At 42.8% G+C, this 27,204-nt stretch overlaps 1 non-coding gene across 1 annotated transcript; it reads right to left on the bottom strand.

Annotated features, from left to right (window-relative positions):
- Positions 1-15,195: 15,195 nt before the first annotated feature.
- LOC148846290 (small nucleolar RNA R71) lies at positions 15,196-15,302 on the bottom strand. The gene has a single exon (XR_016102706.1). It is a non-coding gene; the product is annotated as a small nucleolar RNA R71 (small nucleolar RNA).
- Positions 15,303-27,204: the final 11,902 nt, after the last annotated feature.

Below are 27,204 nucleotides of genomic sequence, written 5' to 3'. Positions count from 1 at the left end.
CCTCTCTTCTCCTCTCTTGCACCTATCTTTCTCTTTCCCAAAAGGAATTCGCCCAAAAGGTTTTTGACCCATTTTCCCCTCTTCCTCTTCTCCTTTTATAGCCTTCTCTTCAGCCCCTTTCTCTCATCTAGAAAGTTTTCCCATCTAGAAAGTTTGGCACTTTTAGCCTCTCTTGAACCTTCTAAAAATTGTTGCCCTTAGCTCTCTTGATCTTTCTAGAAGTTGCAGCCCCTAGCCTTTGTTGAAACTTCTAGAAGTTGTTGGTGTTAGCCTCTCTTGAATCCTCTAGAAGCTACCGCCCTTAGCCTCCTTTAGCTGCAAATTGGGCTGTTCTTGAGTTGCAAATGGGCCTCCTCTTTGCTGGGCTGAATAGGTTCCCTTGGAAGGTTGCGGCTGGGCTCTCTCTTTGGCCTCTCCCAAAGAGTGCTACATAGGCTTTAAGGGCCGAATATCTCTCCTTTAACCTTTCGGCTGGGCCTTGTTCCCAGTTGGGTTGTATCACCTTCAATTTGGCCTCCTTTAGCATGGTTTTATTCTCTTTTTCCTTAGACTTGTCCCCTTTGAAAATTTCCTGAAATCAAGCTCAATTGGGGTAAGAACTCACACAAATCAGCATCAAAACCTTGCATAAACACCAGAATTTATATGTAAATTGTGCACACATCATGAGCTTCCCGAAATCAGCCCAAAATGGGCTTCTCGCATCTTTTTGGTGCTCCAGCTTTTAATGGCTAGATCTTTCGTGAACCAAATAGGAATAGACCGAAAATCGGTTTGCCTGGCTTGTAAACAGTCGAAAGACTGCACAGAAAGATGCACCAAACATGCCCATAGTTAACAAGCTCAAGATGGGTTGTTGATAGGCAATTAAAGATGGGAAGTATGTGTATGCATTTCAAGATCCTTGGGTGCCTATGCTTGTGGATGGTGTACCAACAATGAGGGTCCTTTATCTAGGCAGGAGAATAATTTACAAGTAACGGATTTACTAGTTATAGATTTCTTGGAATATGTCTTTATTTCAACAACTCTTACCTACAAATCAAATTCAACATGTAGTCTAGATTAATCTTTGTAGTTCATTACATGCATATGCTTCTTATTGTTAAAGCACAACTCAAATGCCAAGTTCACAACCAAAGCAATGTACAAATTCCTTCAATCAGAATTTGCCACCATAACATCAATTTCACTAGTATGGAAGAATAAAGTGCCATTTTCCTTCCAACTATTTATGTGGAAGGCTTGTTGGGAAGGAACCATAGTATTTGAGAAGCAATTGTATCTCAAGAAGAACAATCCACTTACATGTGTTTTTTGTAAGGAGGCACAAGTGTCAAGCACTCACTTTTTTTTTCAATTGTCCATTTACTAGAGTAATATGGCTTTAGGCACAAATAGATATAAATCCTAAGAATATAATTCAAGGCCCATTCATTCATACAATTAGGCAGTCGATGAATACTAAAATTGATAAGCTGCCAAAAGAAACACAACATCATTATTGGGACACTCTCATGATAATATTGAGATTAATTTGGGAAGCCATAAATGACATTATATATCATAGTGCTAAACCAGATCCTCAGAAGATTCTATCTCAAATTTCCTAGTTTTATATAAACAACTTAATTAGCAATCCTACACACGTAGCATAGATGGGGAAACATCAATTGATCAATTCCTAATCTTTGTGGTTCTCATTTATGCCACTTAGTGGTAAAACAAGTATTGGATATATAATCTTAACTCAGGACGTAGCATATGGTCACCATAACTATGTACATATTGAATCTTTTTTTTTCTTTGGTAAAGTAAGAGGAGCTACACAAGGCGGAAGGTAGCTTGGCCCCACGGATCACTACACACTACAAGAAAAAAAGGGTTATGGTGGCAAACAAAATCCGTTAGTATAGACTTAAAATCCGTCACTATAGGATCTATAATGACAAATAAATGATGAAATGTCATCTGTCACCACAAGTGGCATCACTATAGCCTATAGTGACGGATTTCAAAATCCGTTGCTAAAATTAGGTTTTTAGTGACGGTTATGTTCGTCACTGTAAAATCTTATTATAGTAACAAACAATATATAACCGTCACTATAAATAATATCTACATTGGCAGAATTCAAATTTCGTTACTAATTTAAGCCTAAAATGACAAGTACATTTGTCACTATAGAGTCTTGCTATAGTGATAGACAATACAAAACAGTCATTATATATAATTATAGTGACGGTTTTGTCTATCACTATATTAATTTGTAAGTACCTATAGTGACCATTTTAACTGTTACTATATTTAATTTTAAATATTTAAAGTAAATTTTATTCGTCCCTATTAGATCTGAACATTTATAGTGATGGTTTTCTGTCACTATATTGGGTTTCAAATTCCTCTAGTGATAGTTTTATCTCTATAATAACACTTTTGTCCATCACTACATCAAATTTTAAGCCTTTATAATGATGGGTTTGTTTATCAATATATTTGATTTTGGTTATTTATAGTTAAGTCTTTTATGATTACAAGATTTTGACTTGTCCAACCTGTAACATGTATGAGAGATCACCTGTTTTATTTTGCATCATATCAAATTTATAAATAAGTTTCTATAAAATTTTAATATATTAATTAAAACTAAAAGTACATGAAAATATAATTTCCATACATCAATGTGTAAAAAATATATCACAAATGACAATTATCTAATTACATATAATAACCCACAAGAAGAATGAAAAATATCAATCATAAATCTCTTCATCCATGATTGTTACTCCTTACAGTTCAACTTAGAACGCAAAATGAAATAAAAATTAAAATTTTACATTAATATACATGAAAATTTCAAATATAAATTGGAAAAAATACATAAGTCAATGGTTCTACAATAATTGTTAACTTGTCTATAGGCCATTCTCTTAGCATAAAATCCATCCAATTTAATAACTAATGCATATGGAATGAAGTGTATACTTATAGGTCATCTTTGGTAAGAGATAAATTCCCATACATTTGTCACCATCAAATTAATCTTAAACATCCCTTTTCTTTCACAAAAAGAGGACCGACCCATATCACCTTCAGCTTTGCTTAAGTAGAACCTTGAGATATTCTGCAATAACTAGCACCTGTAGCACATAAAACACTTTGATCAGTTCTAATAACAAATCCATAAGACACAAATTATCATCTTTTATGTCACCATAGCACCAGCAAGAACCATTTACAATTTTTTTAGTATGAAAGGTAAACTCTGTTACAAATTAAAAAACTCTTTTAAAATTATTGTTTCTCTACAAGTTTCTGCTTCAATTTTTTGTTAGAAGAGAACAAGTCATTGTTGAACACTAGGGGTGGCAGGAAGACTAGAAGTTTATACCGGAAAGAGTACAAAGAGGCATGTGCCATGGATTGGAGAGGTCACTCTGGTCATGTATACTTGCACTTAGTGTATACCTTTACCTAGTCAAGGTACCTTACCATATACTTAATATGATACAATTGTTCTGGAGTTCAAATTTGGCCGTTCAATAGTAGTCTTTCTAATATGCTAGCAATCAATATGATGAGCGATCCAGGCACTCCTAGCTGGTGGTCGAATGGCTCCTAGCTGTAACGGACTGTACCTGAGAAGAAGACGGTGAAGGATTCCCGGGGGACTTGCCCGATGGGAATACTCCGATGCTTAAGTTAGAATGCTTCTGTGAGCAGTAAAGAGTGCAGGTAGCGCTAGATCAATGATAGTTCGAGGTTTTCTTGAGATTAGATCATGGTATGTTCAAGATACCCCTTCCCCTTTGACTATGGGGCTCTTAAATATGGGCGTTCTTGTCAAATTGAGCGTAACCTCCATTGAACCTCTGTCGCAGCCATTATTTGCCAGGGCTGTGCATGTAACCGCTGCAGATTACTACCCAATCAGATGATTGACACGTCCCAGGAAGATAGACACGCCACCACCTGTCGAGAGACGTGGGTGTAGTCTGTTGGGCTAGTAGGGACTGTGTCATTAGTCAGGAGACGTGGTGCAGTCTGACGAGTACGGTCTTGTTAGATAGAAGCTTCTTGAAAGCGTTACGTCGCTTAATGGCAAGCTGCCTTGTAGCAAGCTATTCCGTAGCGAACTTCCTTGTAGCGAGCTCCAAGGGGCACTTCGAGGCGATTTCTCTTGAGGTTGTCTTTGGGGTAGTTTTCCTGCCTAAGTATCGGAGCAAGCTGGTTATTATAGCTCGTGAGCTGAGATAAACTTGTCTTGGAGCATTCCCTTTCGATACGTCGGGGGTCCTCGAGCTCGTGCTATAGCGATCTCATCTTGTGGCGAGTTGTAATGTAGCGATCTGTTCTGTGAACTCGTTACTTAGTCGCAACCAGGCTGTTGTGCTGAGCTGTTACTTGTGTTGAGTCATGTCCACGGGTCACCTTCTCAAGGGGTCGAGTCAAATCGACCTCCATCAATTGCCCCCCACTCCTTGGGCCAAGGGTTCTATTCTGGTGCGAGGAGTTCATGGAGTGTGACAGGTGGATTTGACCCAAAATTCAAACTTGGTTGACTGATCGCATTAAATACGCGCGCAGAAGTCAGGGGGACTCTGGACCATTTGGATGCCAAAAAACGTGCTGAAGTGGCTCTCAATTCCGGAAGACGTGCAACCATCATTACCTTAATCATGGGAAATGTGCAGCCAGTCACATTTCAACTTCAGGAGGCGTGCAGTCAGCTTGACTGTGAACCGTCAGATCCGTCTTAATCTGAGCCATCGGTTTGAGGGCACAATGGCTATAAATAGGAGGGCCCCAAGCCTCATTTCTTTTACGCTAACTTGCCTTGCTTTCGGATTCTGAGGTCACATCTTCATCTAGTTGCCCGAGCTCTTCTTCTGTTCACACCATCTTTTCTGTTCATCTCTTCCCTGGTGAGTCTTATCATTTTGTTAGTATGCCTGGGTATCCGTACCACGTCTTTCCCCAGGGTGATGACCAAGATGATGCCCCTTCGAGCTCAGGGGGAGCTTGGGGGCAGGCTCCAGAAGCTCGGGAGGCTTCTGGCGAGACTTCTTCTACCTCTCGGAGCAGGGAGCCAAATATCTTTGGTCCTTCCTCCATGTCGATGGAGAGACGTAGGACCTTGGTTCTCCAATTTAACCTCCCCAGAGACTTTTTCTATAGTCTCCCTTCCGGTAACTATCCCTGGGAGCATGGTCTTAATGAGATAGTGATCTTCCAGGAGCAGCACATCGCTGGCCTCCGTCTTCCTCTGCATCCTCTCGGGGGAGCTTGGGGGTAGGCTCCGGAAGCTCGGGAGGCTTCTGGCGAGACTTCTTCTACCTCTTGGGGCAGGGAGCCAAATATCTTTGGTCCTTCCTCCATGTCGATGGAGAGACCTAGGACCTTGGTTCTCCAATTTAACCTCCCCAGAGACTTTTTCTATAGTCTCCCTTCCGGTAACTATCCCTGGGAGCATGGTCCTAATGAGATAGTGATCTTCCAGGAGCAGCACATCGCTGGCCTCCGTCTTCCTCTGCATCCTCTGATAGTGGAGGTTTTGAATCACTTCAATGTCACTGTTGACCAGCTTCACCCCAATTCCAGCTGAAATGTAGTTGGGACTATTTCTCTATTTTATGAGTACTATCTTCCCCTTAACCTTGACATCCTCTCCACCATTCTTTGCATCAATAATGCTTCCCCTGGAGCACCTCCAGAAAGGCGTTCCTACTATTTTTCACCCTGCCACGGCTTCAAGCTCTTATACGAGCTGCGAACAGGATCCTGGCTTGGAAACGAGACTATTTTGTAGTTCGCAACATTGAAGAGTGGCCCTTCCCAACTCACTAGAGGGCTGCCATCCAAGATTCGGGGGTTGACTTGGATCCCAAAGTTTGAGAAACACTGCAGTCTTGGGCCACAGTTAGCTTCCATTGGTCGGACTACTTGATCGAGGACAAGCTCGTGCAGGCCGGCCTAAGCCCTGGTAGCTTGCCTTTTAGGTCGTGTAGTGTCTTGCAAAATTTTTTTGACTAATACCTTGTGATTTTTGGCAGCTATCATGTCTGGTGTTGACGCGCACCACCTTCTATCCAGCAACCAAAAGCGCAAGGCTAAGAGGCCTCGCCCTGACCAAGCTTCCACTTCTGAGGGTGCTGAGATTGAGGCTGCTGATCCAACCTTCGCTTTTCCACCGCTTGAGGTCCCCCTAGTCTCGTTCGGGGGAATTGCCATGGAAAGTGGCCTTGAAGAAGGCGAGCTCCCAACGCAAGGGTAGTTCCCTCCGCCTAGGCAATCCCACTCCCTCGCTCTCCCACGGTCCCTACCAGGAACTGGGAGAGTGTCACTAACTTCATCGTGGCTTCATGGAGGAGCCGAAGGGCGGTCTCCCACGAGGAGGTCGCCAGCTGGGGAGGGATGGACCCCAAGCAGCTCGTCAGGCTAGCCTCTGCTCACTACATGGTGGTAAGTGATTACTTTTTCTTCTTTTCCCTTCTTCTTCTTCTTTTTCTTTTCTGACCTCGAACTTTTGTTGGCAGGTGAACTCCGCCATCCACGCCATGGCCCTCCAGACCAACATTGACTCCGGTAATGCTCTCGCTCAGAGGTCAACTGTGCAGAAGCTCCAGGGCGAGCTCGATCGGGCCAAAGGTGAAGCCCTTTAGGCTCGAAAGGGGAGCGAAGCCCAAGAACTGCTCGTCCAGGACCAGGAGGCACAGATCGCCCGGCTATCTGAGGAGAGTGCTCGCTACCGGGAGGAGTCGTCAAGGGTGACAGTGGAGAGGGAGCTTCTTCGCCAGCAGGTTTGAGACTTGGAGTCCATGCTTCAGGACCGAACTCGGAACTTCGACACCATGGTGGAGGCCAAGCGGGCTAAGTCGGTGTGGGACTTCAAGGACTCCCAGGAGTACCATGACCTCCAGGTAGAGTATGGCTTGAGCTCCTACCGCTTTGGATTTAAGCTCTGCCACTGGCTGGTCCAGAAGAAGTTTTTCGGGCTCAACCTTGACGTCATAACAATGAATGGTCTGGATCCTAAGACGGTAGACCTAGAGGAGGAGGAGGAGCCTGACTCTTCGAAGGATGATGAGGATGTGGAGGTGGTGGATCCTTGAGGCTGGTTGCTGCTCTTCTATTTTTTGTTTTCCCTGAATGGATTCTGGTGGTTCCCGGGTATTTGAACCCGGTTTTAAATATCTCTTTCTAATGAAGTCTCATGGGCGGTTGGGCCCTGCTTTTTATTTGTTTTCTGTTGAACTTTTCTCGGGCTGTTAAGCCCGGTTTTTTGTTTATATGAATTAGTAATGAAATGTTTTACCTTTTTCTGCTATGTTTGGTGTGCTCTTTACTTTCTGTTGAAGCGATTTTATCACTCGAACTGTTAGAGATACATACCCGAAGTAGGGTTTTTCGGTAGTTGTTATCCCGAGCTTCTCCTTGGTGCTTGAGGTAGTTTCATAGTATACCCCGAAGTGGTTACCACGTATGCTCGACCTGTACTTCCCTTACCGGGTTTAACTAGTGTACCGAGACGAGCTGCGCTTCATAGGGTTCACACCCGAGCTGCCTGCGCCTCTGGTACTAATACTTGGCCTTTGCCGATGAAACGGTTGTCTTATATAGTGCCGAGGTCTTCGTTAGCTCGGCATTCTAGCTCTTAGCCTAAGGGAGTGACTCGTGGTCTACTCAATAGTTCGCCCATGCCATAAAGGCGACCGGGTCTTATCGCGCCGAGGTCTACGTTAGCTTAACATTTTGGCCCTTAGGCTCTGAGAGTGAATCGTGGTTTACTCAGTAGTTATAGGTAGTATTGCCTTAAGTTGACAATATTCCATGCTCGAGATACTTGTTTCCCTTCTAGGGTTTTGAGCTCGTATGTTCCTTCCTCGAGCATTCGTTTTACTCGGTAGGGTCCTTCCCAATTAGGGTCGAGCTTGCCAACACCGGGCTCAGGCACCATAAATTTACGAAGGACCAGGTCACCGATGCAGAGGTTCCTCTTCTTGACCATGGCGTTATAGTACCGAGCTACTCTCTGCTGGTAGGTTGGGGTCCTGATATATGCGAGGTCCCTTATTTCGTCAAGTAGGTCGAGGTTGGTACGTAGCTCGTCTTCATTTTCCTTATCATCATATGCTTCTGGTCGTAATAAGGGAACCTCAATCTCTACTGGGATGACTACTTCGGTGCCGTAGGTGAGGTTGAAGGGGGTTTCGCCTGTAGCGATCTTCATTGTGGTCCAATAAGCCCATAGAATGTTGGGTAGCTCGTCTGCCCATAGTCCTTTAGCTCGGTCTAACCGTGCCTTCAGTCCGCCGATGATAGCTCTGTTTATGACTTCTGCTTGACCATTTGCTTGAGGGTGTGCGACTAAAGTGAAGTTCTGCCGAATTCCCATGTCTTGGCACCAGTTCTGGAATTTAATGTCTTCGAACTGCTTACCATTATTAGAAATCAGTACTTGAGGTAACCCAAAGCGGCACACTATATTTTTCCAAAGGAAGTTCTGTACGTTTCGAGCTATGATAGTTACAAGAGGTTCAACTTCTACCCACTTGGTGAAATAATCAACTGCTACCACTAAGAACTTCGTCTGGCTTGTCGCTGGTGGAAATGACCCGAGTATATCGATGCCCCATTGTACGAAAGGCCACGGGCTGGTGAGATACTTGAGGTCGGCAGCGGGCTGATGGTGGATATTGGCATGCCTCTGGCACTTGTCACACTTTTTGACGAGCTCAATAGCATATGTTTTCATTGTTGTCCAATAGTACCTCTGTCGTAGCGCTTTTTGGGCGAGGGCCCTGCCCCCCAAGTGTCCATCGCACAGGCCCTCATGAGTGTTGCGAAGCATGAGCTTGGCTTCAGAAGGTCGTAAGTAGCGTAGGTAGGGGAGCGTGTAGGATTTTCGGTACAGCCGTTTGTCTATCATGACGTATTTGGCTGCCTGACGCTCTACCCTTCTGGCAGCATTGCGGTCTGTAGGGAAGGTCTCGTGTAGCAGGAAGCTCGCAAGCGGTTCAATCCAGCTCGGATATACTTGAACGACATGAGCGACCTCCTCTGCCCCCCCGAGAATGCTAGGCCGAGGCAGGTTCTCTATGTACATAGTTCTCATGGTATTATCACTGGTGCTGGCTAACCGGGATAGGGCGTCGGCCTCAGTGTTCTCTGACATCGAGATTTGCTTGATGAAGTGTGACTGGAAGTTGACCAAAGCCTCTCTTACTTTGGCTAAGTAGGCGATCATAGTTGGTTCGTGAGCTTCGTATTCACCTGTGACTTGATTGACCATGAGCTAGGAATCACTACATATGACGGTATGCTTGGCTTTTACTTATTTGGCTAGAGCTAGCTTGGCTATTAATGCCTCGTACTCCACTTCATTGTTGGATGCCGCAAACTCGAAGCGTAGTGCATACTCCAACTTTATGCCACTTGGGTCGTACATAACGATTTCGACTCCATTGCCCTACTGGTTTGAGGAGCTATCTATGTGAAGGATCTAGGGCTCCTCATCCCAGTTCACGCTTGGCCTAACCAGGAGAGATGCCGCACTGGTTTCTACCTTACGATCCTCGAACTCAACCGGCATGGGAGCTTCGGGCTCGCCCGAACTGGGGGCCTCGTGCTCAACCGCCCTGGGGACTTCGGAGATGAAAGAGCATTTCACTACGAAGTCTACCAAGGCTTGGGCCTTGATAGTAGTTCACAACTTGTATTGAAGGTAATACTAGCTCAACAGCCCACTTCGTCAGTCAACCAGAGACCTTGGGCTTGAGTAAAACTTGCTTAGGAGTATGTTGGTGAGGACAACAATAGTATGAGCTTGGAAGTACGAACGAAGCTTCCAGGCTGCAATAACTAGTGCGTAGGCCAACTTCTTTATCTCCGAATATCTCGTCTCTGCTCCCTGCAATACCTTAGTAACATAGTAGATAGGTCGTTGGACCTGATCTACCTCTTTTATCAATACCGAGCTGACCACTTCATCACTTGCTGAGAGGTACACCTCTAAAATATCGCCTTCCTCGGGCTAGGTTAAGACCGGTATGCTAGCGAGGTACTTTTTCATCTCATCAAATGCGAGCTGGCAATCTTTGGTCTATTCAAACCCTTTGCTTTTAATTGTTTTAAAGAAAGGTAGGCAGTGCTCTGTCGACTTGGACATGAAGCAACTCAGAGCTGCTATTTGGCCATTCAGCCTCTGAACCTCCTTCATTTTTCGGGGTGGTCTCATGTCTAGGATGACCTTTATTTTATCTGGATTAGCCTCAATGCCGCATTGGTTAATGATGTATCCCAAGAATTTACCCGAGGTGACACTGAAGACACACTTATTCGGGTTCAATTTCACGTTAAATCTATACAGAATTTCAAAAGTTGAATGCAAATCTTGTATTAAATCATATGAAAACTAGGTTTTGACGACCATGTTGTCCACATAACATTTTACTTTTCGGTCAATCAATGGCTCAAACAATTTATTCACAAGTCTTTGAAAGGTTGCCCCGGCATTTTTTAGCCCAAAGGGCATGACCTCGTAACAGTACTGGCCAAGCTCGGTTATGAAGGCAATTTTTTCTTCATCGGCTGGGTCCATCTTGATCTGGTTGTAGCCCAAATAGGTGTCTAGAAAACTCAACAACTCATGCCCTGAGGTCACATCTACCAGACAGTCTATCTTGGGGAGTGGGAAGCAGTCCTTTGGGCAAGCTCGGTTTAGGTCGGTATAGTTGACGCACATGCAACATTTACCGTTGGCCTTTTTTACCAGAACAGGGTTGGCCACCCAGCTCGGGTAGTGGACTTCCCTGATAAAATCGGCTGCGAGGAACTTCCCGACCTCCTCGTCAACTGCCCTCCATCGCTCTGGGGCTAAGTTGCGTTTCTTCTATCTAATGGGCCTAACTACAGGATCAGTATTAAGCTTATGAGTTATAATGCTGCAGTCTATGCCGGGCATTTCTGCCATGGACCATGCAAAAACATCTAAGTTTTCAAGTAAGAAGCGTACCAGTTTAGATCGCAGAGGCTCCTCGATGGAAGCGCCAATCTGAAGTGTCTGGGTTGGGTCCTCCGTCGATGCTAGGATGGAGATGGTCTCTTCTGTGGGCGCAGCTTGCTCCTCGCACTAATCTGTAGGTCGCTCCAGCTCGAGGTCGTCGGCCACCTTGGCTTTCCGTTTCAGGGCAGCAACATAGCATTTGCGAGACTCAAGCTGGTCACCTCGTGCTATCCTGATTCCGAAGTCCGTGGGGAACCTCATGGCCAAGTAGTAAGTGGAGACCATAGCTCGTAGGGCATGGGTGTTCGACCGACCTACTATGGCATTGTACGAGGAGGGGTTGCGATCACTAAGAAATCGTGGTTGAGCCTTACTATTCTAGGCCAAGTGCTGACTTCCATAGGTACTGTAATCCTTCCTAGGGGTCTGACTTCCTCTCCACTGAAGCCTACCAGGGGAGTGTTCGTGGGCTTCAGGTCACTCTCTTGGAGCTAAAGTTGGTCGAAGGCTACTTTGAAGAGAATGTCTATTGAGCTGCCTGAGTCGACGAGGACACACTTGACTTCAAAGTCGTTGATCTTTACCTTTATGATGAGCACGTCATCATGGGGGTAGTGGACCCCGTGTGCGTCATCCTCTGTGAAGAAGATCGGGTCTTCTACCCTTGGCTGCTTCGGGGGGTTTTGTTCTTCCCTGGTGGCCTCGCGAGCTGACGCCCGAGCTGCAGCTGAGGTGCAGCCCTCTATAATCGAACCTCCGACAATCACGTGGATGGTCCCCCGAACTGCTCTCTCTTTTGGGGGCTGCTTTTGCGATTGTTCTGCTTGCATGCTGGATTCGGGAGCATCTATATTATGCTCCCCCTGCCGACCTACTTTATTATTATTATTATTATTTTGTACAAAATTTTTCAAGTATCCATGACGGATGAGCTCCTCTATCTCGTCGTGGAGGTTTTTACAATTTTCGGTGCTATGGCCGTGATATTTGTGGAAACTATAATACAAATTTATATTCCTTACACTAGGATTGACCTTCACCCAAGGTGGCCACTTCACGTACGGGGCATCCTTGATCGCCTTGAGGATCTCGGCCCGCTTCGTGTTGAGGGGCGTGTAGTCCGCCCTTTCTGTTGCTAGAGCTCGGAAGGGTTGATTCGGCCTTGCCCCACGAGTTGGATCCTTCTTTTTCTTGATACCCCCTTGAGTCAGGGGATCGACTTCCCTTTTCCTTTTCTCGAGGGCCGGCTCGCCCTTCTGGCTGATCTCTTCCTCCATCCTATAAACTGATCCACGAGCTTAAGAAACTCGGTTACGGTCTTAGGCTGATTGACAACCATGTGCCATTTGAATTCTTTATGGGTAATACCTTGCTTGGCCGCGGTGAGGCAAACTGTAGGGTCCAGATCGGGTATTTGTAAGCAAGTGTCATTGAACCGCTTGATGTAACTCCGAATGAACTCCCCTTCCTTTTGAACTATGACGAGGAGGCTTTTTTGGGTTCTTGGGCATCTCTTGCTGGTGACAAATTGGGAGGTGAAGATTTGCACAAACTGCGCCCAACTTCTTATCGATCTGGGCGCAAGGTTTCGGTACCAAGTGCAGGCCACCCCTTTGAAGGTGGTGGAGAAAGCCACGCATATACAAGATTCATTGGATCTTGCCAGGTGCATTTGGGACTGAAAGGCATCCACATGATCATTCGGATCGAAGGATCCATCGTACTTATCCAGGTGAGGGAGATTGAAGTCCTTTGGCTTGGGGACAATAAGAAGTTTTGGTGATAGGGGGGAAGGAACTGAAAGGAGAGGAGTAGCTTTTACTTCATCTGAGCTTACCTCCTCCTTACCTCTGAGCTCGGGCAAGATGTGAGTAGCAGTTCGGCAAGCTCATCGGCACCTCCGCTTCTGTTTCGTCGGCTCAGCATTGGTGCTGCTTGCTTCAGTATTACCGAGCTCGATAGGCTCGGACTGTCGATGGTAGTTCTGAACCAAAGAGCCCTACCTGTAATCTGCGGCTAGGACCTCAAACTGGTTTTCTGCGAGCGAGAGTGATAAGACTGAAAGAACCCTATTTTTGTCCCCTAATTTTCATCCTTTTATACAACCTTAGCACTTAAATGCACTCATTACTCTTGTATTTCAATTCAGGGCAATAAAGAAGGCAATTGGAAGGAAACAGGCAAATTCAGGTGATTTTGCACAGTTTCGGCGATAGTCGGTGATCTGGGCCTAACTCACAATTCCAGACTCTACATTGGGCAATTCAAGAAGAATTAGAAAGAAGAAAGAAAGGCCCACAACTTTTGTGTTTTGGGTTTTGACTGATTCGGTCCGCATCGAGTACAAAACCGGGCCCGAATTCGGAGCAAGTTCGCAGCCAGGCCCGTTTAACAGCTGAAGCCCAACTCGCAGAAGAACTTGGAAGCAACCCAAGTAGCAGAGAAGCCCAACTCGGATGCAAGAGTCTAGAGTCCTAATTCGAATGTGATCTCCCAAGAGGGAGAGTGTCTTATTAGATCTAAACTTTGAATGTAATCCTATAAGGATAAGAAGGTGGGGATTAGATAAGAGATATGATAGGATCAAGACTCCCTAAAGATAAGACGATCTCCTAGAAGGAGTTGGAAAACAACCATCTCCTTTGGCTATATAAAGAGGGGGGCAAACCAGCTCTAGCATCACTCATTCCAAGATCCAAGAGATCATCAAGAGGCCAAGAAGCTCAAGGAAGCAGTTCTGCTATGGAGAAGAAAGGCATGGAGATTGCACAGATCATGAGTAGCTAAGCTTCTTTTTCTGGTTCAAGGGGGGAGGTTCGATTGTGTCATTGTGAGGTTTTGTAGTTACTTTATTTTCTTGATTTCTAATTCAAGTATTCATTGATTTTTGTGTATATTTTTATTGGATGTTGATGTTAATTAGTTTGACAAACTGAATTAATGTTGATTTTCCTATTGCTATCCATGATTATGATCCGCAATTGTCACGAATAATGGTACAAGTAGCAATTAGGTTGATATCTTTTTGGGTCAATTGTTCGTGACAGCCTTTGACCAATGTTTTATCATGGTTCAACCTAAAGGAATCGATGAAACGAAATTCAATAATTGCAGCTATCTCAATTATTGTTATTTTGGTTTAACTGTTTTCACAAATCTTAATGCTATCATTGTTTAACATGGAACGCTATCGTACCCAGTTGAATGGTGATAAGTGTTGATCGAATGCTGGGTTTGGTCAATTAAATTAGGAAAACACAAGGTTTATTATGGCTATCCTAGTAAATCTAAGGTTAAATGCTTGAATTGCAAGAATGCTGATATGTACCTAAGATCGATGGCCAATCGATTCAACCCGAACCCTTGAACCAGAATTCAGTAAGACTGATTTTCTCTTGTTTGCTTAGTTTGTTATTCTTTTAATTTTAGTTATTAAATTTTCCCACACAATTACTTTATCCATTCAGCTAAGAGATTACTGATTTGCTCCCTGTGGGATTCGACCTAGTACCACTTTTACTACAAATATTTTATTGTGGGACTAGTACTAATTTTGAGGGCTTCGACAAACCCGTCAAAATTTTGGCGCCGTTGCCGGAGAGCAACGTTAATTTCTTAGCTATTACCATCTTTTGCTTACCTTCTTGTTTATGACTCGTGCTTCTCAATGAGGTGAACTTCAGTACAACCCCAAGATTGAGAGGACCACCTGTCGTTTGAGGAAGGAGGCGAAGCAAAGGAAGGATCGTTCACCAAAAAGGGTGAACTCAGATTGCGAATTGCCCACTTGTGATTTTCCCATCTTCGAAGAAGGAGAAAAAATGGCTAACAGAGAGAGGGCATTGAGGGAGTTGGCTGCACCAATTATGAACCAATAGCCCTTATGCATCACGTACCCCACTCTTGAGGTAGCCTTTGAACTCAAATATGGTTTGATTCAACTATTGCCTCTGTTTCACGGTTTCCTAGGTGAGGACCCTCACAAACATCTAAAGGAATTTCATGTCGTCTGTTCAAGCATGAAACCCCACGGTATGACTGAGGACCAGGTAAAACTCATAGCCTTTTCATTTACTTTAAGAGATAAAGCAAAGGATTGGTTGTATATTCTCCCTCCCGGTTCAGTACGCACATGGGATGAAATGAATAGGATATTTTTAGATAAATATTTTCCTGCGTCCCGGGCTGCGAATATAAGAAAAGAAATATGTGGAGTTTGGCAGTTTGGTGGTGAGACATTATATGAATATTGGGAAAGGTTTAAGCAACTTGTTGCTAGTTGTCCCCACCACCAAATTCATGAACAATTGTTAATCCAATACTTTTATGAAGGGCTTTAGCCCATGGATAGAAGTATGGTCGATGCAGCCAATGGAGGAGCTTTAGTGAACAAGACACTTGAAGCGGCCAGGGAATTAATCTCCAATATGGTAAAAAATTCTCAGCAATTCGGTACAAGGACAGAAGGTACCATTAGAAGGGTTAACGAGGTAAGCCATGCAAATTTAGAAAACCAGATTTCTGATTTAACTGCTTTGGTTAAGTAGCTCGCAGCAGGACAATTACAAACTGCTAGGGTGTGTGGTATCTGTTCGATCCCTAGACATCCTACGGACATGTGTCCATCACTACAAGATGGCCCGATGCAGCAAGTCAATGCCGTGGGATGATTCCCGGGCCAACTCCAACGAAAGTATGATCCTTACTCCAATCATTACAATCCGGGGTGGAGAGATCATCCAAATCTAAGCTACGGGAACCAAGGAAGACAATAGAAATATCATCCCCAATACTTCAGTCGACAACCCTAGTTTTCAACACCTATCACAGCGCAAGGCCAACCCCCGAATTCAGGTATGTCCTTAGATGATATAGTTAAGGCTCTCGCTACTAATACTCAGCAATTTCAACAGGAAACAAGAACCAGCATTCAGAATTTGGGGAACCAAATTATCCAACTTGCCACTTCCATCAGCAAGTTGGAGGCGCAGAACTTCGAGAAACTACCCTCACAAACGGTAGTTAATCCGAAAGATAATGCAAGTGCGATGGTGTTGAGGAGTGGAAGAGAGTTGCAGTCCCAACCAAGTTCACCATCGAAGGCAGCCAAGGAAGAGGAAGGACAAGGGTCAAACAACAGCCCCATTGAGGTAAAATCGGACCCCCCTCCCCTTAAGGTTACTAATGTTGTACCAACTTTTCCTAGCAGGTTGGCAAGTTCAAAGAGAGAGGAATATGAACAAGAAGTGTTAGAAACCTTCAGGAAGGTGGAGATCAGCATTCCCTTGCTAGATGCAATAAAACAAATCCCTAAATATGCAAAATTTTTGAAAGAGTTATTCACTAACAAGAGGAGGCTGTGAATTGATGAAAAGGTAAGAGTGGGAGAGAACATTTCAGCCATAATTAAGAGGACCCTGCCAGAAAAACGTATTGATCCAGGTATGTTTACCCTACCTTGTGTGATTGGCAATAAACGAATCGAGCATGCCATGCTGGACTTAGGTGCATCTATTAATGTCATGCCATACTCGATTTTTTGTGCATTGAGACTAGGTCCTTTAAAAGAGACTAGAGTTGTTATTCAATTGCTTGATCGTTCTAATGCATACCCCGGAGGGATTGTTGATGATGTATTAGTGCAGATTAACGATTTGATCTTTCCAGCTGATTTTTACATCCTGAAGATGGAAGAAGACACAACCACGAGTTCAGCCCCACTTCTATTAGGTCGGCCATTCATGAAAACGGCCAAGACCAAAATAGATGTGGACGAGGGTACCCTCTCTATCAAGTTTGACGGAGAGATTGTAAAATTTAATATTTTTGATGCAATGAAATATCCTAGTGAGTGTCATTCGATCTGTTCCATTGATACTATCGATTCGATTGTGCAGGAAGTCTTTGGAGAGGAGGACATGGACGATGAGCTGGAATATAAGGCACAATCAGATAGGGAGGAGGAGATCGATGCATCCTATGATACTCCGGAACCTGAATAGGAGATAAGTACTTCTGATGTTCAATCGAAAATTTCTCACACAAGGCTGCTGCCCTCTGTTTTACAGGCTCCGGAGCTGGAACTAAAGACCCTACCTAATCACCTAAAATATGCCTACTTGGGCGAAAAAGAGACACTGCCTGTGATCATTGCAAAAGGGTTGACTGAGGAGCAAGAGGAGAGGCTCATCAAAGTCCTAAAGGACCATAAGGAGGCGATTGGCTGGACCCTAGCCGACATAAAAGGGGTCAGCCCCTCGATTTGCATGCATAGGATCCTTTTGGAAGATGATGCCAAACCGATTAGAGAACCACAAAGGAAACTCAACCCGGTAATGAAAGAGGTAGTAATGAAAGAGGTGCTTAAATTGTTAGATGAAGGGATAATTTATCCAATTTTAGACAGCAAATGGGTAAGTCCTATTCATGTTGTGCCTAAGAAAACTGGGATGATTGTAGTAAAAAATAAAAATAATGAACTAATTCCCATGAGGGTACAAGGTGGCTGGCGAATGGTAATAGATTTTTGAAATCTCAACTTGGCCACTCGAAAGGACCATTTTCCCCTACCCTTCATTGATTAGATGCTAGAGAGGCTGGCAAGTAAGACTTTCTTCTGTTTTCTCTATGGATTCTCCGGGTATTATCAGAATGTTATTGCGCAGGAGGACCAAGAGAAAACGACATTCACTTGTCCATTTGGAACTTTCGCCTACAGACGAATGTCCTTTGGTTTGTGTAACGCTCCGGGCACTTTTCAAAGATGCATGATGAGCATATTTTCTGATTTTATTGAAAAATGCATTGAAGTGTTCATGGATGATTTTACTATTTATGGTGATTCGTTTGATGACTGCTTGAATAGTTTAAGTAAAATTCTGAATAGGTGCGTGGAAACAAATCTTGTCTTAAACTATGAAAAATGTCATTTTATGGTGAAGAAGGGTATTGTGTTGGGACATGTAGTTTCAGCTAGAGGAATAGAAGTCGACAAGGCAAAAATTGATTTGATTGTGAGTTTACCTTACCCTACAAATGTTAGGGAGGTTCGTTATTTTATTGGACATGCAGGTTTCTATCGTAGGTTCATCAAAGATTTTTCAAAAATTGCCCTGCCATTGTCCAGTTTGCTGCAAAAAGATGTGCCTTTCGATTTTGATAATGAGTGCAAGGAAGCATTTAACAAGCTTAAAAATTTATTAATCATTGCACCCATCATTCAACCACCCGATTGGAACTTGCCCTTTGAGATCATGACTGATGCAAGAAATTATGCAATAGGGGCTGTTCTAGGGCAGTGAATAAATGGGAAGAGCCATGTCATTCACTATGCTTCCAAAATGTTGAATGCTGCACAGAGCAATTACACAGCCACTGAAAAAGAGCTATTAGCTATTGTGTTTGCTTTAGACAAATTTAGGTCATATTTGCTTGGCTCTAAAGTGATGGTTTTTTTTTTACCATGCAGCTTTGAGATACCTACTAGCAAAGAAGGAGTCGAACCCGAGGCTGATAAGGTGGATACTCTTGCTCCAAAAGTTTGATCTAGAAATCAAGGATCGAAGGGGAGCTGAAAATTCGGTGGCTGATCACCTAAGTAGGATGGTGAAAGACGAGGACTCCTCTCCCATCTGTGTGTTGTTTCCTGATGAGCAGTTGTTCCACGTGAGAGGTATGACTCCATGGTATGCTGACATTGTGAATTACTTGGTCACTGGAATTTTGCCTAATGACCTTAGCAGATCCATAAAGAATAAAATCAGGTATGAGGCAAAATATTATGTATGAGACAAACCCTATCTATGGAAATTTTGTTATGACCAAATGATTAGGAGATGTCCCTGAGGAGGAGCAGATGTCGATTCTAAGGTTTTGACATAATTATGCTTGTGGGGGCCATTTTGGGCCAAAGAGGACTGCTCGAAAAGTCTTGGATAGTGGGCTGTATTGGGCCACCCTACTTAGAGATGCCTACTTGTTTTGCAAAAACTGTGAAAGATGTCAACAAACAGGTATACTATATCGTGGGAATGAGATGCCCCAAACCCCCATTCTTATATGTGAAATATTTAATGTTTGGGGCATTGATTTCATGGGACCCTTCCCCCCCTCTTGTGGTTTTTCTTACATACTTTTGACAGTCAATTATGTCTCAAAATGGGTGGAAGCCAAAGCCACCAAAACTGATGATTCTAAATGTGTTGTAGGGTTTATAAAATCTAACATCTTCAGTAGGTTTGGCATTCCTTGAGCCATCATAAGCGATCAAGGGACCCATTTTTGTAATAGAACAGTTGAAGCCTTGTTGTGAAGATATGGGGTGCATCACCGAATTGCCACTGCTTATCATCCCCAGACTAACGGGCAAGCTGAAATTTCCAATAGAGAGGTAAAGTCCATCTTGGAAAAGACGGTGAATCCAGGAAGGAAGGATTGGAACATACATCTAGATGATGCTCTCTGGGCATATCAGACAGCTTACAAGACCCCAATAGATATGTCCCCTTATAGGTTAATTTTTGGCAAATCTTGCCACTTGTCGGTGGAAATTGAACATAGGGCCTATTGGGCAATCAAGTAATGCAACATGAACATGGAAGAAGTAGGGAAGGAAAGGAAGCTCCAGTTGCAAGAACTAGAAGAGTTGAGATTAGAGGCATACGAGAATTCAAGAATCTACAAGGAAAAGACCAAATCGTTCCATGACAATGCACTCTTAAGAAAACAATTTAAAATTGGACAAAAGGTCTTATTGTATAATTCTCAACTTCAACTCATGCCAGGTAAGTTGCATTCCAGGTGGATGGGTCCGTTTACTGTGACTAATGTTTTTCCCTATGGTGTAGTAGAGATCAAAAGTCTCGACATAGGTAAGATCTTGAAGGTAAATGGACATCGATTAAAGTTGTTCCACGAGGATGCAAATGTCCCCTCTACAATAGACATCTTGTTGGACATTCCATGGTATTCTTTGGATTAAAGGAGCAATAGGAGGACGTCAAGCATAACGACGTTAAACAATTGCGCTTGTGGGAGGCAACCCATTGTGTTTAGTTAATTTTTTTATTTTGTTTTTGATTTTTGTGTTTAGCAGGAACCTCACAAGGCAAACAGGAAAGTACCCCCAAATCCTTCTACTTTATGCATAATCACATACATTGGGGACAATGTATAACTTAAGTGTGGAGGGATTAGGAAAATCTGATGGAAATTTGGGATACCTTACCCTTTTAAAATTTCTGCTCCCGGAAACTTATCCTTGAACGATTCAACTTATCAGGAATCATGTGCTTAGGCTGAATAGATAAGATAGGATGCAAGCATGACTAACTGAGTCTTTCTTGGCTGCATATGGTACCTCATGATTTTATTCGATCAATAGGCAAAATGCATAAGGGTTTGATTGATTTTCACATAATTATCTATCAAACATGGTTTGATTATTCTAGAACTTGCTGTGTTAGGCATATTGAGACCATGATCAATGAATTCACGGATCAGGCGGCGAAACCCTGTGATTCTTGTGCAAAAAAAAAAGAGAACAAATTGAAAATCGTGACTAATGTGAGATGGAGCATAAAATGCACTCACATCTTGAAATGAAGGCAAGGGTGAGATAGAGCATAAAATGCACTCACCCTAGAACCCCAACCCCATTCTCACCTTAAGATCCTAGGAATTCATACTAAGTGGTGGAGATGTGATACATAGCAAGCTTATGGCAAACACCTTGTTTTGATTCGAAGAAAAGTAATTGCATTTGGCTGAATTGGTTTGTTAAAGCAACGAGTACCCATTCAGCCAAGGATGTTTCAGTCGGGAAGGCTTGTCTCCTAGACTATCGATTTAACCTGGGACCATGGGGAATGGTGATTTGCAATCACTCTTGGACAAGAAGAAGGGGAGAAAGAGATATAAAGAGGGAAGGTTACTAAGTCTGAATTAAAGCATGCAATGAACTAGGCCTCATGTAGAGAAAAATAAAGATTGAAAAACAATAGTTAGTCTCTCTTGTGTTACTTTAGATTTTTGCCTTGCCCGAGGACGGGCAAAGTTTAAGTGTGCGGGGATTTGATAAGACTGAAAAGAACCCTATTTTTGCATCCTTTTATACCACCTTAGCACTTAAATGCACTCATTAATCTTGCATTTCGATTCAAGGCAATAAAGAAGGTAATTGGAAGGAAACAGGCAAATTCAGGTGATTTTGTATAGTTTCGGCGACAGTCAGTGATCTGGGCATAACTCACAATTCCGGACTCCGAATTGGGCAATTCAAGAAGCATTAGAAATAAGAAAAAAAAGCCCACAACTTTTGTGTTTTGGGTTTTGACTGATTCGGTCCGCATCGAGTACGAAACCGCACCCGAAGTCAGAGCAAGTTCGTAGCCAGGCCCATTTAACAGCTGAAGCCCAACTCGCAGAAGAACCTGGAAGTAGCCCAAGTAGTAGAGAAGCCCAACTCAGATGTAAGAGTCTAGAGTCCTAATTCGAATGTAATCTCCCAAGAGTGAGAGAGTCTTATTAGATCTAAACTTTGAATGTAATCTTATAAGGATAAGAAGGTTGGGGATTAGATAAGAGATAGGATATGATCAGGACTCCCTAAAAATAAGATGATCTCCTAGAAGGAGTTGGAAAACAATCCTCTCCTTTGGCTATATAAAGAGGGGGGCGAACCAGCTCTAGCATCAATCATTCCAAGATCCAAGAGATCATCAAGAGGCCAAGAAGCTCAATGAAGCAGTTCTGTTATGGAGAAGAAAAGCATGGAGATTGCACAGATCATGAGTAGCTAAGCTTCTTTTTCTGGTTCAAGGGGGGATGTTCGATTGTGTCATTGTAAGGTTCTGTAGTTACTTTATTTTCTTGATTTCTAATTCAAGTATTCATTGATTCTTGTGCATATTTTTATTGGATGTTGATGTTAATTAATTTGGTAAACTGAATTAATGTTGATTTTCCTATTGTTATCCATGATTATGATCCGTAATTGTCATGAATAATGGTACAAGTAGCAATTAGGTTGATATCTTTTTGGGTCAATTGTTCATGACAGCCTTTGACCAATGTTTTATCATGGTTCAACCTAAAGGAATCGATGAAACAAAATTCAATAATTGCAGCTATCTCAGTTATTGTTATTTTGGTTTAACTATTTTCACAAATCTTAATGCTATCATTGTTTAACATGGAACGCTATCGTACCCAGTTGAATGGTGATAAGTGTTGATCGAATGCTGGGTTTGGTCAATTAAATTAGGAAAATACAAGGTTTATTATGGCTATCCTAGTAAACCTTGAACCAGAATTCGGTAAGACTGATTTTCTCTTGTTTGCTTAGTTTGTTATTCTTTTAATTTTAGTTATTAAAATTTCCCACACAATTACTTTATCCATTCAGCTAAGAGATTACTGATTTGCTCCATGTGGTATTTGACCTAGTACCACTTTTACTACAAATATTTTATTGTGGGACTAATACTAATTTTGAGGGTTTCGACAAACCCATCAGAGAGCTCAAACTAGGAGTGCCGAGGTGATGCAGGCTTGACCGGCTGGGAGGCCCCCAACTTGCCTGCAGGCTACGAGGCGGGGGTGGCTGGCCTCTCCTTCCTGCCATGGGACGAGGCTTGGCTTTTGGAAGGATTCTGGGTTTGAGAGGCCTCCCCCAGGCGAGGATGTTCACTCCGATGGGAGGGCTTGGCTTGTTTCGAGGCTTGTTGCCGGGGAGGGAGTGGTTGCTGGGCCTGAGGCAGTGAGGGGAACTACTGGTGGTACTGGTACTAAGAAACTTGATGCAGCACTTGCTGCTGGTAGAATTGGAACTGCTAGAACTGTTGCATTTGAGCTTGCATAGCTCGCATGCACTGTACTAGATCCTCCAACTGGTTTTGGTTGCTCGTTGGGGGAACAACAGAAGGTTCAACGAAGGTTGCTCCAATCACGGAAGGGAGTGGAGCGTTCACGGGTGCCACTATGAGGGGCACGTTCAAGCTGGGAATTCCGTCCACAAAGAGTGGGACGGTGAATTGTCCAATGCAGACAGTTAGGAGCTGGGGCTGTTCCTTGAAGTGTTCTGGTCGATACTGCGTCCGGCATTACTTGAAGAAACCATGAATGCTAAGTTCTCAAAGAGAGTTGCATAGATTAGAGGAAGGCTTTTTGAAGCGTTTCCCACAGACGACGCCAAATGATACTGCACAATCCGGGCACTCCTAGCTGGCGGTCGAATGACTCCTAGTTACGACGGGCTGTACCTGAGAAGAAGACGGTGAAGGATTCCCGGGGGACTTGCCCGGTGGAAATACTCTGATGCTTAAGTTAGAATGCTTCTGAGAGCAGTAAAGAGTGCAGGTAGTGCTAGATCAATGAGAGTTCGAGGTTTTCTCGAGATTAGATCAAGGTATGTTCAAGATACCCCTTCCCCTTCGACTAGGGTGCTCTTAAATATGGGCGTTCTTGTGAAATCGGGCGTAACCACCATTGAACCTCTGTTGTAGCCGTTATTTTCCAAGGCTGTGCAGGTAACCATTGCAGAGTACTACCCAATCAGATGAGTGACATGTCCCGGGAGGATAGACACGCCATCACCTGTCGAGAGACGTGGGTGTAGTTTGTCGGGCTGGCAGGGACTGTGCCGTCAGTCGGGAGACGTGGTGCAGTCTGACGGGTACGATCTTGTTAGATAGAAGCTTCTTGAAAGCGTTACGTTGCTTAATGGCGAGTTGCCTTGTAGCGACCTATTCTGTAGCGAGCTTCCTTGTAACGAGCTCCAAGGGGCACTTCGAGGCGATTCCTCTTGAGATTGTCTTTAGGGTAGTTTTCCTGCCTAAGTATCAGAGTGAGCTGGTTATTCTAGCTCGCGAGCTGAGATAAACTTGTCTTGGAGCATTCCCTTTCAGTATGTCAAGGGTCCTCGAGCTCGTGTTGTAGCGAGCTCATCCTGTGGCGAGCTGTAATGTAGCAAACTGTCTTTCGAGCTCGTTACTTAGTCACAGCTAGGCCATTGTGTTGAGCTATTACTTGTGTTGAGTCATGTCCACGTGTCCCCTTCTCAAGGGGTCGGATCAAATCGCCTTCCATCACAATACAATATAGAAGTTTTAATCAATTTGATCCCAAGGAAAAACAAAGAAAAGAAAAGTCAAGGCTATGTGAAATGGTTGGATCTTATAAACTTTTGAAAAGTAATAGCAGAAATAGAAACATGCATAATAGGAGCATATTTCTAAATAAGATAGCTTATCACATTAACATGAACTATAAGAATACTATAAATCATAGTACCTACTAAAATGCTTTAATAGTCTAAAAAGTAGACTATTAAAGTATTTAGTGCTCTGCAAAACAAACCTCCTTTAAGAATTTCCATAGAAATAAGTGGACGGAATGATCCTAAAGTAATTGTTCTGCTAGTCTTTAAGGAACCTAAGCATAAAGATCAAAGTTATATCAAGTGCTTTCCCATTGGTTGTTACATGTGTCACATGAATTGCAGAAGTATAGAATCTCTGAAAGCACTCTGCCCTGAACTACAGATGGAGATCCATAAGAATGGTCTTAGTCAATAGACAATGGGGGGAGGATCTTCAACTTCTTCGAGTGCAAATGTAAAGTTTCCAAACTCTCTTTGCAGTAAAACTGTTTTATGTATAAGAAAACTTCTCTAAGATTTGACAGAAAAGTACCCAGACTAAAATGCTTTCCACAACCTGCAATCTGTGACAAGAGGTCTTGGCTTGACATTGGTGTATCGGTTTTAGCATCAGATCCATTCTGTCAACTTCCCATTCAAATAGATTTCTTCGCATTGTCAAGTGAACAAGAGAGAGAGAGAGAAAATAGAAGATTTTTTTTTTGAAAATTGGGAACTGGTTACCTGATTCATGTGTATATTTCTGATTAGCTAATGCCTCCAGTCATGATACCTTTCTGGTATCATAGAAAGAGAATTGCTTCTTTGATCTGTCCACAAATCATGATAAGCTTGTCTTCTGCTTTCATCTCTAATAAAATGTCATGTCATCTCTGTCCATAAAGTGTTTTTTTCTTTGAAGTTTTAGAGAAGATGGCCATTTTCTCATGTTCTCTATTTTAATTCATTTATAGTCTCCAATAAAATTCCACATCCCAAGTTGAACTTTCACTTGGGACACATGATTACCTTGCTAACACCAATCCCATGAATCTAAATTCGCAATTTAAGTTCCTAGATTTTCATCTTTTCTTTTTCTTTGATCAACAATGAAGGAAATCAATGTTATTAATGCTATCCCTCCCTAATATTTTCAGGAAAAAATACAATTTTGTGCAAAACAAGTGGTTTCTATTACACCTTGCTTAGCTAAAGCAATAGTTTTTTTGGTAGTAAATAAAAAAGAAATTTTATTAATAATAAAAAAAGAGGTACAACTGAATCGTGATGAGAAATCACCACAAAGTAAAGAAATCAACTCATAAATGGAACTAAGAAAAAAAAAAGTAGAAACAGGAGATCTAACTCAAGAAGGTTCCAGAATCCAGCACCAAGTTCTTCCTTTGAAACCCCATCAAACTCTGGAAGAATGAGGACCCAGTCCATGATCATTTTCTTGCAAATAAGAGTGATTTGATCTCTTGTATGGGATTTGTTTTCGAATGTTATCCTATTTCTTTCTTTCCAAACTTCCTAGCAGGTAGCAAAAGGGATGCAACTCCAACTCCAAGCAAATTTTTCCTTGCCTATCGAGCAAAAATTTCTTCTGGTGATCTAGGTTCTACCCAACTAGCTTTAAAGAGACCAAAGAAAAATCATCTGTTTCTACATTGCAAGTTTGTAACAATGATTTAGAACTATTTTCTAAAGAACTTAGGGGGTGTTCTTTTTTTGGATTTTGAGAGGGGGGAAAGTTGGTCAATGGAATTATGGTTCCCATTGACCAAGAATCCCGGGTAAGTGATACCCATCTCCTAGGTGGATAAATAACTTTCCCACCTAGATAGGGGGAAGTTGCCAAAACTTGAATGGGACAAAAATGCCCCTTTTAATGATGGATTTTTATGGCTAAAATGGTCATTATCTTATTTACATGAGATTAATGAACATGGGTAAATGCACTTACCCGGGTAAGTGTTTCCCAAGAAAAATTTACCTAGGTAATTGCATTTACCCGGGTAAGTAACTTACCGAAAAACGAACAAAGCCTTAAAGGTAAGCTGGAGTATGCCGGCCTCAGTTAGAACATGCTTGGAGGCTTGGCACATATCTGGAATGACAGAAGGGGAAATTATGTTGGAGCGTGGTCCTCCTTTCCTTTGGCTATTTTGTGGGTAGTTTGGGCTGAAAGGAGTTACAAGACTTTTGATCAGAAAGCCTCCTCGGAAGCTGAGGTCATTAACAGGGCTATAGAGCTTCTTAGGAGCTGGGTGTCTATACACGCAGGTTTCAAAGATGATACAAATGATTGTACTTTTTTGAGGTCCTTTTGTTGCAATTTTTGTACAGTTTCTCTTTGTTCAAAGGACCGGTTGATTAATACAATTATACTTTACCTTTTCTCAAAGAGACCAAAGAAAAATCCCCAAATGAATCTCATGTAGTGGCATCCAATAAACAAGTGAAGAACATTGTCCTTTGCATTCTCACACAAGTAGCATCTATCAGCCAAGTGAAAATCCCTACTCTGGATATGGTTTAAAGTTAGATGCTGTCCAAATCCACTAACCAAGCAAAAGCTTCCATCCTTGGAGGAATAGGGTTTCCCCAAATTCCCTTTAACTCAGTTCTTTCTCCTTTGTTTTTTAGAAAGGCCTTGCAAAAAGATTTGACAGAAAACAAACCACTTCTAGATTCCTTCCACCATCTTAAGCCTCTCCTTTCCACTTGCACTTCAGCTGATTGTAGTTGTGAAAGTAACTCCACATGGTTCCAGATTTCCCAATCAAAAATAGGTATATGTTTGGAATCAATGTTGTGGTTGCAGCAAGAAAACGGTGCTGCTGATGTGTGGGTTGGAAGCACCATTTTCTCAAAAAACAATGCCTTTTTGGTTTGGAATCATTGCTGCCAGGTAGAACGTTTCCTGGAGAAACAGCTTTTTTCATTTGGTACTAATGCTTCAGGAAATGTTTTCTGCACTTCTACCCATTATTCAATGCCATATCATTGCTACATCACTGCCCTATTGGCAGCAATGAGCTGTAGCTCCAGGAAGCGC

Source organism: Nelumbo lutea, chromosome 7 (genome assembly GCF_056320005.1).
Source record: "Nelumbo lutea isolate HS-2025 chromosome 7, American lotus-T2T, whole genome shotgun sequence".
NCBI classification, from domain to species: Eukaryota; Viridiplantae; Streptophyta; class Magnoliopsida; order Proteales; family Nelumbonaceae; genus Nelumbo; species Nelumbo lutea.
This window is presented reverse-complemented; position numbering and strand designations above follow the sequence as displayed.